Below are 12,731 nucleotides of genomic sequence, written 5' to 3' on the forward strand. Positions count from 1 at the left end.
TTTGTGAATTCTGGTCAGCAAAATGTAGCCCCCATAGGAACCTAATTTAATATCTTTGTGAAATACATGTTTATTTATTTATTTGACTAATGAACTTCTCAGAAAAGCAGAATGTCATTGTCTTCACTGAAATTTGGACTTGAAGAGCCCAAGTGATGGGGGGAGCTCTGTTTCATGCTTGTATCACAGCACTTGTAAGCTGGTGTCCCCTAGTATTAGGTTGGAGACTGCAGTTATTGCACTGATCCAAAGAGGAGAATGTGTTTTGTTGAGTCATTATTTTACTGTCCATGAAGGTGTTTGGCAATGAGCTGAATCTACTTATGACACCAAGAAAGTTGTTTCCAGATTGTCTCACTTTGCTGGCTGAGCTTTCACTGACAAAAGGGTGTTCTTCAGTTTCACACCATCTTCCATTTTATTTTTCAGTTTGCTGCGTGTGGATTTTGTGCCTGATAAAAGGTACAGGATCTATTAAAAGGACAGTCTGACTCATTGCAGTTGAACTGTGCTCATGAATACAATAAGCAAAATTCATCCCATTTTGGTTCTTGCGCACTGCATAAACATTCTTGAGCTAGAGAATTTCCACCTCTAAAAAACATGGATTGCCGTGCATGGTAACTATGGAATGATACAACTTTCTAGAAGAAACATAGAGGTTTTGAATAGAAGCACAAGGGGGGGGGGGGGGGGGGGGGGAAGAAAGATCTATAATAACAAGATCTATAATAACTTTTCGGCTTCCGCTTTGCATTGATGGCAGATAACAAATAGTAACAGAATGTTCCTTGCCTTTGTTGCTACCACAAAATGGAGAGTTTCATGCACATATTTAATATATTTTTAAATTAAAGAGGCAGTTTGATAAATGGCCAGCCTCATATTGCAGTCACACATGATATGGACAATGATACTATCATTTCTCTATCAATACTTCAGGGTTTACATTCGCATCAGATGCTAATGTAAATGTCTTTACATTTTCCGTTTGCTTAGATATAAAATGATTTGGTTAATGGATTCTTTATTGCACTATGCCTGGTGGCTGTGCAACTAATTTAATCTGGTCCCGTATCTACCACTTGCTAAGGTAAGAAGATTGTATAGTGTAGAAAGGTGTAATTTAATAAATTATTTGAGACCTTGAAAAGCTGTTTTGCCTCCCAGGGGTTTCGAACTCAGTTTAAATATTCACATGGCTTTGCAGTTAAAGTGTTGACAGGAACATATAGCTTCTCATCTATAGGAGTATTATATTTGAGGAGTAAAAAAGTAAAATTAAAAATATAAATAAAAACTATGTAAAACTTATTTTTATTTTTGAAAGATTTCCAGTTCCTTTAAGGCAGCATCCAGATACTGATGCTTTAATTCCCCCTCAGAGGAGTCCAGCTAGTATATTTCTTGGCTTGAACCCATACTTCATTTATGGGAATGCATAAGTTATCTAATTACAAGCAAAATAGAGATGAACTGCCTATAGGCCATGGGATGTGCAAGGAAGGGTTATCGCTAAGCATCCCACAAATGTCCTGAACTACAGTACTCTAACAAGAACCTAACTGACTAGATAGGCTTCATCTTGTGATGTTAGACTTCCCTTTCTTCTCTTTGTGCTGAAAAGCAATTGAAGGTGTTTCAGTTCCTTTAGGTACTATAGTGTATTGTTACAAAAAGAAGTCTGGAGTGTAACTGAACAATGTTGCATATAGGCATGAACTTATCCCTCCGGGTTCATTCTTCATTCCAAGCACTTTCTCGTAATAGTTACCAGTGCAGGGAAGGATTTTCAGTGCAAATTATGTGCTATTAGGTAATAGATTTCATTCAAAAACAATTTTAAGTCTTTAGTCTGAGATAATTTCTGCTTATTATTTTTATTATCATCTTTTCATAAAACTTGTCCAAATGGCCTGTCTGCGTGGCCTTGGACTAGATGATCTTATAGGTCCTTTCCAACCTTGTGATTCTATGATTCTAATGGCAATATGGTGAGCTGACACTTTTCCCAAATCCCAGGTTCTTTGGCTGTACCCCAGCCAGCTGGCATCTGAAACTTCCATGTTTCTGACTTGTGACACCTATCAGAGCAGCTGTGCTTACAGCTTCTCTGTGCTTCAGTTCCTACATTCCTTTGCTAAAGTGTAGTCTAGCAGCATTGACATACGTGAAAGGAAATCCTGAAATTCCTGTTCTATAGGAAAGATGGATAATGTAAATTTCCATTCCTTCAGGGAATAAATGTTTGCTAGCTATGGTCCAAAGGTTGGCACTGTTTCTGAAGTAGAAACATGAGAATTCCTGCCCAGCTATGCTCGGAAGTCCTTTAGATGACTTTTGGAAGTCCCACGCTGAGTCTTTGGCTGCATTCGCAAGGGATCACAGGCGGAGAGCAGCTATTGCCAAGTTTTCTGTGGTACAAAGGAGAATAATATATTGATGAGTTAAATTTGAACTTTTACTTCATTTTCCCATTTGTGATCATTATTATTATTGCCTCCATTGCTAAAATAATTCTCAGAGTTTGGCCTACGGCTACAACTATTCTGTTCCATCTGTTGCAGAGATGCAAATTTAAACAGGCAGACAAATACCAACTCACTCTCTGTATTACTACATCAGGCGAGTGTGTGTGTGTGTATGTGTGTGTGTATATATATATATACATAATAAAAGTTTGGAAAAATGTTTTTCTCTATCTACTCGTCTCAGGTTATTCTGTGGTTCCTTCCTGTAATATCTACATTCAGTGCTTAGAAAGAAGCAGAATAGCAGGAGTTGTAGTGCAAAGTAGGCTCTTGAGCCTGCTGATCCTTCATGTGTATCAAATAACCTTTCACTGATTTTACTAATATGGTGCTATAACTGATAGGAAGTGTCCAACTCCCTTTCTGTTCCTTTGGAGTAAAGGTAGCATTGGTAGGACCTTGCAACAGAGGAACAGTATGGTGAAAATGATAAGTTGATAAGGCAGTAGCTGTTATTTACCAAGTGAAACAGCAAAAAACAGTGACTGCCTTGTGCTGTTTCCAGCTTAGCAACTGCAGTACTTTGGGTGTTGTGGCAGTGCAAATGCAATGTTAGCATCAGTTTCAGGGATGTCTTGGATCATGTCTCTTCTGTGTTCAGAGTAAACGCTGAAGGGACCACTTCCTCCTCATTTCACTTCTTTGGGCCCTTCCTTTCTTTGCTGCCCTTACTAATCATTTCTCTAACTCCCCACTCCCTTTTTAAACAAAGTGTTGCACCTGTATTGTGTTTTTTTTTCCATCCCTTTTTGCTAAGGATGTTGCATTATCTTCCTATGGCACTCTGAGTCTTTACAATGTTGTTCTTCTCCTTCAGAAGCAAAACATCATATGCCAATACAATATAATGTAGTTCTGTGGGGTATTATTATTATTATTATTATTATTTCACCCTAGTTTTCGTTCTCTTCCCAGTCTGCATTCCCATCGCTCCACAGGCGCTGCTGACTCTGTTCCCTCCTGTTTTTCTCATCCTAACTCTCAAAGTATTGTTGGCTCCATGCTTTACTAAGCCAGGATAGCGTCATGAATAGTGCGTGCAAAGGTGCAAGTCTGCAGAACAAAGTTATAAAGTATATGCTTCTGTACATAAAATGATGGGGAAATTATCACCAGAGCTAAGAAATTGTGTGTTTTCTGAAGAGAGAAAACGACAGTCATTTGTAAAAGACAGATAAACCTAGTGAGTCATATGCAGCATTCTAAAATCTAGGATCTATCATAAGAGTAATGTAATATAGAGACCTCAAGATTATTATTTTTTTTCGTCTCCATCTCCAGGGCAGTTCAACTTTACCTGAAATATTGCTTCTAGGTGTTTATTTAACCTTTTCTAAGAGATTTTCTTGATAGAAATTAAGCAAGATCTCTAAGCAGCATATTTAATTCACAGGTAGTTTTCTTTTACCCCTGAGCACAGAGGACATTTTACTTCTTCATCTTGGCAGTGATGCTTCGTGCATATTATTTGCGCATTAGCTTCTTCCTCAGATTCTCTTTCCCTGAAATGGAGCACTTCTCATTCTTTGTCTTAGCTCAAAGGGCCTGCTGACTGGACATTTCTCATTCTTGTCTCCTGTAAACTCTAAGTGGTGTGTACTCCATAGGTTTTATGGAAGTCCTGAACTGAACAAACTACTTAGAGGAGGCTTTGATAGCACTTAGCACTATAACGTATTGGTTTTTATTTTTCTTCTTTTAGCTGTGTGACGGTGTTGATTGATGAGCCATTTTAGTCCCCCAGGTCCTTTTCTGTCTCCCAGCCAATGATTTTGCATCCAGTATTTGTGGAGTTGATTGTTCTGACCTTCAGCCAGCTGACAAGATCTGAAGTATTACGCTTAGCGCTTGTCTTTACCAAGGCGCATCCTATTTATTTCACAGCACTTCTCCATTATTTTTGTTTTAGAATTCTTTGGAATTCTAATCCTGTTCTCCAGCACTTTTTGACCTTTCCAACTTGGTCTGCAAACACAGCAAGAGCATTGCATCATCCAAGGTGTTGATGAAGTGGTTGCATTCTATGAGTCTTGGTAAGAAAAGAAACTAGGGATAGCTACCTTTGAAACAGAGCTTTCCAGCTGGTGGTGGCTTTGCGTTACTCATACTCCCCTTGATTTGCTACAAAAATATTGGCTGAGGTGGCTTAGGGTGTCATCAGTAGGTTTTCTAATAATGTTTGCATTGATGTTGTTTGTGGTGACTGTTACAAATCACCTTGCTGCCCAGTCCATACCTGTAGATTAAATCTTTGTTATTCCTAACCTCATCAATTACAGATGGGTGCACTGAAATCTTATTCTCACTGTTCTTTCTTCTCTGTATAACTGCTGCTCTGTCTTCAAGTAACACTTTGTCTTCTATAAATTCTTGATGGCTTCTCTCTCACAAGGTTGTTGCCTTTGCTTATAGCTGGCTGACCCTTTTTACTTAGGCTTGCTTGTAACTACCTGATTGTAGGTGTCAGATAGCGAAGAAAGATTTTTCAACCTTTCAGTTAATGTGTTATTTTTAATTATTATTACTGCCCTCCTGTCACCTAACAGAGCTGTTCTTTGATAGTTTTTAAGATGAACTATGTTGTCCTTCTCAGCTATTTGTGATGTACCTTTTCTATTTTATTCCAGAGATCTGAAGCCAGGTTCTGACCTAGCCTCAGTGCCTCAGTATCTTTGGCTGTCAGGAGACGTGATCTCCACTCAGAGTAAGCCAAGAGCATTTAAACTGTCTTAAAGTAAATCATTCTAACTGTGCCCCAGGCCACATTTTGGAGGTGAAGCCATCTTTGCTTTTTGCCCTTTAAGGCAAGCTCAGCAGATATCTAGCTCATCTGGGAAATGAGCTCACCAAGTTTACATGAAATATTCTTTGGCTTAACTTTCCTTTCCTTCGAATGCAGTACTTCTTTAATGTGCCTTTAGAAAGTCATCTGTTTTCCTTCCCTTTACCACACGGTAAGAAGTAAAAACCTTGCCCCACTGAAATCAGTAGGAACTTCAGTTAGGTCAAGAGTATTTGAAGTATGGTTATGTTGAGTGAAGCTAAAGTAATGCCCCTCATTTTTCTAGGCTCAGTTTTTCTTTCTAGCCACTCTTCCACTGAAGCTGTATAGAGAATAGGGAGATCAGGGCATATAATCTTGAATTATGTACGGACAAAACCAATGTTATATGAATTTTTATGTTTCTTCTACATAAAACAAGGCCACGTTCTCTGGAATTTATTTCATTATGTGTTAGATAAATCTGGATAAAGAATGGATTTGTGTCTCAGTGAACAATGCCAGAAAATCATTGTTGAGGTGATGATGATGAGGTTGGCATTACCTTTTCATGCCTCTGCTTTTCCAGCTGCAAAATGAAGATAACAATAGTAGTCTTTCTTTAAAGCTCTCAGAGGGGTTTGGCTGAGAACTTCTGGCTATATTCTTTAGGGGGTGCTTTCTTACTTTCCAGAAACCTTTTCAGACTTTTCTTAGGAGGGGGACGGGGGGAAATAAATAAATAAAAAGACATACAGCTTTTTGTACAGCCATGTAGAGACTTTAGTGTCACTAGACCTCTTCCAAAAAGGAGTGATGAGAGGTGATCTGGTTCTTTTTCAGCCCTTGGTATTGCTACAGAAACTAGAGAAGGTTGTGATTTTTGCCTCCCAGCAGAAAAATCCACCAGTGTTGAAGCTACCATGGAGCGAGGGTAACATGGATGTCATGTGCTTAGAAAGTGCACTTTGTGTGGGGCTGTCCTAATAAAGCGCATATCTTCGAGTCCCAGAAGAGAGCTAAGTGCTATTTAGAATGTAGTTAAATTAATTAAGGGATTAAAGGAGGTTGGTACTTAGAATAGCAGAGAGCTGTTACTAATGGCATAGGACAGAGGTTCAAAAAGGAACAGATATCACTATACCATTACATAAGAAGCAAAGGAAAAAGAAACCAAGTTTGCTTGGAGTGCAATAGTTCTGCATTTATTGGTAGGGGAGGAAAATAAGGAATCTGCGAAAGCTTGTTAGGTTTTTTCAGTGTGTTGATTACCAGGGGGAAGATTTGCTAATTATCAAGAGGGTTTTGTTGCTGTTTTTTTTTAACAACTGAGAATTGTAAATGAGGTTTCATAAAAGTAGCTGTTACATAATCTGTAACAGTGAAACATCCCGAGGTTTTTGTGCGACTCCCTTGGCATGGAGTCAAGTAGGGATAAAGAACTTATGTTTCTTAAAATGACTTTTTCAACATGCTGAACAGCTCTAGAGTCTCGTGGGTACAGTTTTGCCCAGACTGACATTCAAGTTGCATTGCAAGCTGCTGTCCCAGTGGAAATGGAAGTAAGCAGACAACTTCCATTAGAGGCCACTGTTGAGATTATTGCAGCGTGTCAGAAGTACTGTTTGCATTCCAGAGAGTAATTGCATGTTGCTTGAACATGCCCCACTTTTCTGCATGGGGGAAATAGTCAATATTGGCTTGTCGGAGGAAGGAAGCAGAAATGCAAGCTACAAGTGGGAGAAGCTTTAGACCAGTGCTGCTATCTCTTGGTGTATCATCACTGAGAGACTTCCTTGCTGGCGTCTTATCTTTAAAAGCATGTGCACTTCTATTCTCGCTGGTGTGCAGCTCTACATGTTTTCCATCTTTTCAAATCAAAATTGTTATTCAGGTTTTTTTTCCAATGCACCTTTAAAAATAAGATTTTTCAAACTTCAGCTTCTTGCTTTGGGAAACCATTTCATTGCCTATCAGATTTTACTGTGAAATGTCTTTGTCCCCATAGTCTGTTTTTTCTTTATTTCTTCCTGCTGTTTAGATTTTTCTCTCTATTTGAACCCACAAAATTCCTGTCTTCACATCCTTCAAATATTTGTAGATCTTATGTAAAGCTTTTCTATCCTCTCTGTGTCTCTCGGGGTCTTTGGGTGCCTGCCCTGTGAATCCTTGTTTGGCTTTCCCACATTAAGGTGATGGGCACTGAATGAACAGTCCTACAGTGGTTCTTTCCTTGCACATCTCGGTTCATCTGCTACTTACGCCTTCACCTATTTAGCCTAACCTCTCATCTGGCAACATATTGCCAAAGCAGTTGGCAAATTTTTCACCAGCACTGTTCACGGGTACTTTCTGAAACCTTTTTGTTTTGCTCTAGTGCCAAAATGTAGGTTAGCTAATTTAAAGCCTTAAAATAGATTAGCATGGATAAACAATTGAAATATTTATTAGGCAGTGGAAGGCTTTTAGGTTAATGGCTGTGCATTCAGAGGCAGTTGTGAGGGTGGGAAGACAGGAAGACTACCCGGGTAATTTCTACACCCGTGGACAAGCTGCCGTAGCCCCGGGCTGTTGGCATTTGGTATCTTCCAGCTGCTCCACCTTGCACTGGAGTACCGACCTCCACGAAGCAGCTGCAGGGCTGATGTGAAGTTGTGGTTGTCTCTCATTCCCTGCCTTTGCCAAGTGTTCTGAGGCAGGAGCAAGTGATCGGCTGCGCTGCCTCCCTCAGCACTGCTGCTTGGGAGGTCGAGGGCACGCGCCTCGTACAGCCCTTCCTAATGGTGCTGCTGGCCTCAGCAGCAGTTTGCAGTCCCTCTGCTCTTTCTGTATAAGGGTGAAAGACCCCGCAGATTCACTTCTTTAGCCACGTCTACATCTCTTGTAGCATTGCCAAAGCTCCAGTGGAGTGTTGCAAAAGCTGCATTGCCATTCATGCTTCCTTTTTGACGGAGTTGTTACTGTGTTCCCAGGTTGCATCTTACCGTGTGCACACATGGCTGTGTAATTCACAGATTGCACATTGCTGGCCTGGGACAGTAGATTTTCTCTTCAGATATTGTGATATCTTTTGCACTGCTTTGTTAGCATATGTGTTTCCAGCCTGGGAAGTGGTGATGTTCTCCCATTTGCTGATGCTGCAGATTGGTGATACAGCACTGTCCTCAGCAGAAGGCAGCACTGAAGTTCACAGAAGCAGTTCAGCTTTTGCGCAGTAATAAGTATAAGAAAAAAATATATTTACTGGCATATTATTCTAATTTTAAGATTGGTCTTCACTGGGAGATAAAATGAAGAGAAATGCAAAAGCAAAATTAAGTCATTAATGTACTCTTTGCTTCTAGCTTTCACTTCATTTGATTGTAAATTGTTTGCAGTAAAATTGAGAATTAGTAGCTTGAATAAAGCCCTATAAATTCCTTCAGTATCAGATTTAATTGAAGAGGAATTGGGTCTCTAACCTTCATGGAGTATAACTGTAGCTGGATGCATTCCTAGGGGCTAATTATCCATTCCTCCATATCATTTGCTTGAACTCTCAATTGCTCACTGCTCAGTGCACATTGGGTGGATGCCGGAAAATGTCTGAGAACATGTGAGATGGAAATGTGGGCAGGAAGACGCTCTCGCTACCAAACACTGATCTCAAAAGATGCTGCCTCCTGCAGCGGGCCTCCAAACTGAAGTGGCTCTCAAAGGCATGCACGGCACTCTGAGGGTACTGCAGAAATGTAATCCTCATCTGGCAGAAAGAGAGACAAGGGTTGCACTGAGTAGGCTTTTTGCATTTCCTGGGAAGGACAGGTTGAAATAACTGTTTCTCCTGAAAGGGAGAAATACCATGTGAGCTTCACGGTCTGTTGTCTCTGTGCTTCTTATCTGGGTGCAAGAGAGGAATCTTAAAATGTAGGCAATGTGCATTTGGGCTCGGTGCAAAGTATTGGCACTGTCATTTCATTGCTTTTATGACTGAGATGTGGTTCCTTCCTTTTTATTGCAGCTAAAAAAATGGTAGGTCCTGTGAGGCACTATCTTTTGTCTCACCTAAATTGCTTTTACGTAAACTACCAATCTGTCACAAAGAACAATTTTTAGGGGCAATATTCTGAATTTTTAGAGAAGGGCTGTGGGGAAAGAGGTTCTTTTATCTCCAGAGGCCATGGGGGGTGGCAGGAGGTGGCTGCAGCCCATCCATGAGTTCTCCAGTATGGGATGAGGGCACTTCCTGCAGAAAGCTGGAGCTCCAGCTTTGCTTAGAGGGCTGGTTCAGGTGTTAATTAGAGAGCAGCAGTTGTTCGGAGGCTCAGAGGTGAGGGGAACACTTGTCTTCCTGTCAGAGCAGTTTTATTTGTCATGTGCTGCCAGATAACATGGGGAGGAATGTGTGGGCTCTCTCAGAGCACGATGTGCTGGTATTAGACCCATGGGTTTTTCTTGTCTGATGCACTCCTTCTGTCTGTTGGGAAGCTCCCGTTGCCTTCACTGCTGCTTTAGCTGCTGGTGTGTGCATTGTGCTGGCTGTGCAGGGTAAGGCTGTCAGTGGGGGCAGCTCCTTCCCTCAGGAGTTCAGGGCGCAGTGCTGCCTTTGTTGCTTTGGACAGTTTGTGTCCTTCTTACCAGCTGTTGATCTCATTGGATTAAGTTATGCTGGCCTAACATTATGCAGAAGCCAAACCTCAGGGAGGTGCTGCTCATCCCTGTTTTTTTTTCAGCAGGATGCACAGCATGTCACAGCTAAATTTCACCAGCAGGGTACCCAGTGCATGGCCACAGCCTGCACTGGCTCTGGAGGTTGTATTGCCTATGCTGTCATAATGTATTAAGAATTAGTGAGAAACGTGTGCTAGATTGCTTTAGACGTGCTTTGCATATGATTGCTAACGTGCCCTGACAGACCGCGCTGCCCCAGCTGTGCTGCCGTGCTACCACCGGAAGGAAAATCCGCCACTGCTGTCGAGTTCAGAACATGGCTTCATCTGCAGCCTCCAGTCCTTATTTCTACACAGCTTCATGAAACAAAGAAGCACCTGTTGAGGCAGTAGCTTCTGTGCTTACCTTGGGGACTTCTTACCAAAGGTATTCTCCAAATTCTGCAGACCCACAGCAAAGCATGCATGTTCCCTAGTGAGGAATGCTTTCGAAGATGCCTTTACACATTAGATTTCCAAAGGAGCAAGATAATACATGTTTTTGTTTTAGTGAGAGCTAATGCATTTTGCTTAACAAGGATTGAATTGGGCAATCCTTGTTGCTCAGTTGTTTGTGAAATTAGTGGTGAACCGGGCCTTGCTCAGAGGGCCTGATCCCACTGCTGCCACACCACGCGGGTTGTCTGTGGGCTGTAGAGGGAGGAATATTAGGGCTTTAATGCTGAAGCAGATAAATGGGTTTTTATTTATTTCCAGAGAGCTTTGTGCTTGCTTCCCATCAGTCTTATCTATCTCCTGTGCACCTTACATCTATAGAATGGTGTGAAAAAGACTCCAGTGTGCCAGCTCAAATTTGGGTGGAAGCAGGAGGGAGAAGCTGGATGTGACAGCTTTAATGAAGGAGAAGGGCTGGGAGTGGGGGAAGATGAAGGGAGAAAAAAATATGTGATAAAAAGGGACACGAATGGTAAGGCATGAAAAGAAAAGCACAGGGACAGGACAAAGGAGGAAGCAAAACATGGTGAAACTGAAGTGCAGGTGCCAAAAAAAAGAGAAAAGGAGAGGAAAACAGTTTGTTGCAAGATTTTGTTGGTTGTTGTTTTTTGGTTTTTTTAAGCATGTAAAGCAGGAGGTGTTTCAAGATGTGAACGTGATTGTTTAGAAATGAATGCAAACTTGAAATCTTTATAACATACTTTTTAAAATACAAGTTGTAATGCTGGCTTTCTGAACTAAAATTGGAGACCTGTGGGCTTAGTGGGGCCATATCCCGTTTAGGCACACTAACAGATGGCTGCATTGGAGGCTGCCTCATGTCTGGGGGCATTCCTTCATCTTACTGCTCTTCTGCCCCAGGCTCTTCCTATTCTGCCTTCTGGACAAAAGTGAAACACGGGGAGGTCTGCTACCTGCTGGTAACAGGTGAACCCGGGCAGATCAGTTGTAAGCTCTTGAAATGTAATAGTAAATCGTGTGGGATGGAAGAATGGGCACCAGGAACATTGTACTGCTGTGCTGGTCTGGATGAAATGGGATATCGCAAGTGTGGCAGTAGTCAGCAGGATAGTGGAGAGGGCATCCAGGGCATGCCCAAAGCATGTGCTAAATGTGCATTGGTAACACTAGCAGAAAAACACTGAGAAACTTTTCCACTGGGGAGAGCAGTACAATGTTAGTACAGATCTCGATTGTTTGGGAAATTGTGTATGGTGCTTAATAGAAACATTGACTCCTGTAAGCTGGGAATTGACAGGAGGGATGCCAAAGCAGACAGGTAGCATTAAACTGTCTGAGGGAAAAACTTTGGAGTCCTTCTAGCGTATGGCTCTTCTTTGTTTTTCAGAACTATAACGTGAACATTCAAAATCAGCAATTAAATGTGTCAGGAAACCTAAAAGCAAAAGGGAGTTTGAAATCAGAGGGAAATGTACTACTCAGATCTTCAGAATATCATGGTGAAGGGAACATACTTTACGTCGCGTATGTGTCTGCAAAGCTGTGGTATTATTAGAAATTCATTTCAAACTGAGAAGCTCAAAATAAAACTCCCATTTAGGAACACTTCTACTGCTCAGCTTACCACACTGAAATTTACAGCCAACTAGTCTGAATGCCTCAATTCCTTAGAAATCTTTCAGCCTCTTGAAGGTGTAAGCATCTTCCCACACTGTCAGATTTGAATATTTAATCTAGAGGCTGAAGTGAGTCAAAACGCAGCTCCTTTGGCAGTGGAAACCGCCTTTGAAGTTTTTGGATCTTCTACATTCCATGTTTCCTGTTTTAAATTAAAAGAACAAAGCATTCTTGGATAACGCACCGCAAGCACCGTGCGAAACCTGCGCCTTAGCTGGCTGGCGTGGCCAGGCAGACATTCCCTGCCCATCAAACAACCTGCCCCGGGCACGAGAAGTTTGTGCAAGTCAGAGCTAACGTGGTTGGCTGTGTTCTTGACTACAGGCCAGCCAGAATGAGTGCTTCATAAAGGGTGCTCATGCCTTTGCTTTGTTGATGAGGATGCTGAAATAGCCCCGTGCCAGCTGTTGTAGAACTTGCATTGATGACTTCTTTTTTTTTCGACAGAAAAAGCCCCTAATTCATCTCCTTTCTCTGATTTTTCATAGGTCATTCCTGATCCAGCTTACACAGACCTTCCATGTTCCCTGTCTACAGACCATGAGCTCCCTCAGGTTCAAGGCAGCAAGACTCACGATCCTGTTCACAGAATGTGCCTGTTTTGCAGTCATGGAGACACCCAGCCAGGTGAGGTTTGTGGCACTGAAAGCTTTGTGT

At 41.6% G+C, this 12,731-nt stretch overlaps 1 long non-coding RNA gene across 2 annotated transcripts in view; it reads left to right on the forward strand.

Annotated features, from left to right (window-relative positions):
- The window catches only part of LOC107313234 (uncharacterized), a 134,459-nt gene that overhangs the window by 118,560 nt on the left and 3,168 nt on the right, over positions 1-12,731 (forward strand). The window contains exons 1-2 of one of the 2 annotated variants that reach the window (XR_014945297.1): positions 10,250-10,368; positions 12,563-12,701. This is a non-coding gene — a long non-coding RNA (uncharacterized LOC107313234). Of the gene's footprint in view, positions 1-10,249; positions 10,369-12,562; positions 12,702-12,731 lie in introns of those variants that run through there. The other variant, XR_014945298.1, reaches the window with a different exon arrangement.

This window comes from Coturnix japonica, chromosome 4 (genome assembly GCF_054131305.1).
Source record: "Coturnix japonica strain WE chromosome 4, WE-NBRP24, whole genome shotgun sequence".
NCBI lineage: Eukaryota > Metazoa > Chordata > Aves > Galliformes > Phasianidae > Coturnix > Coturnix japonica.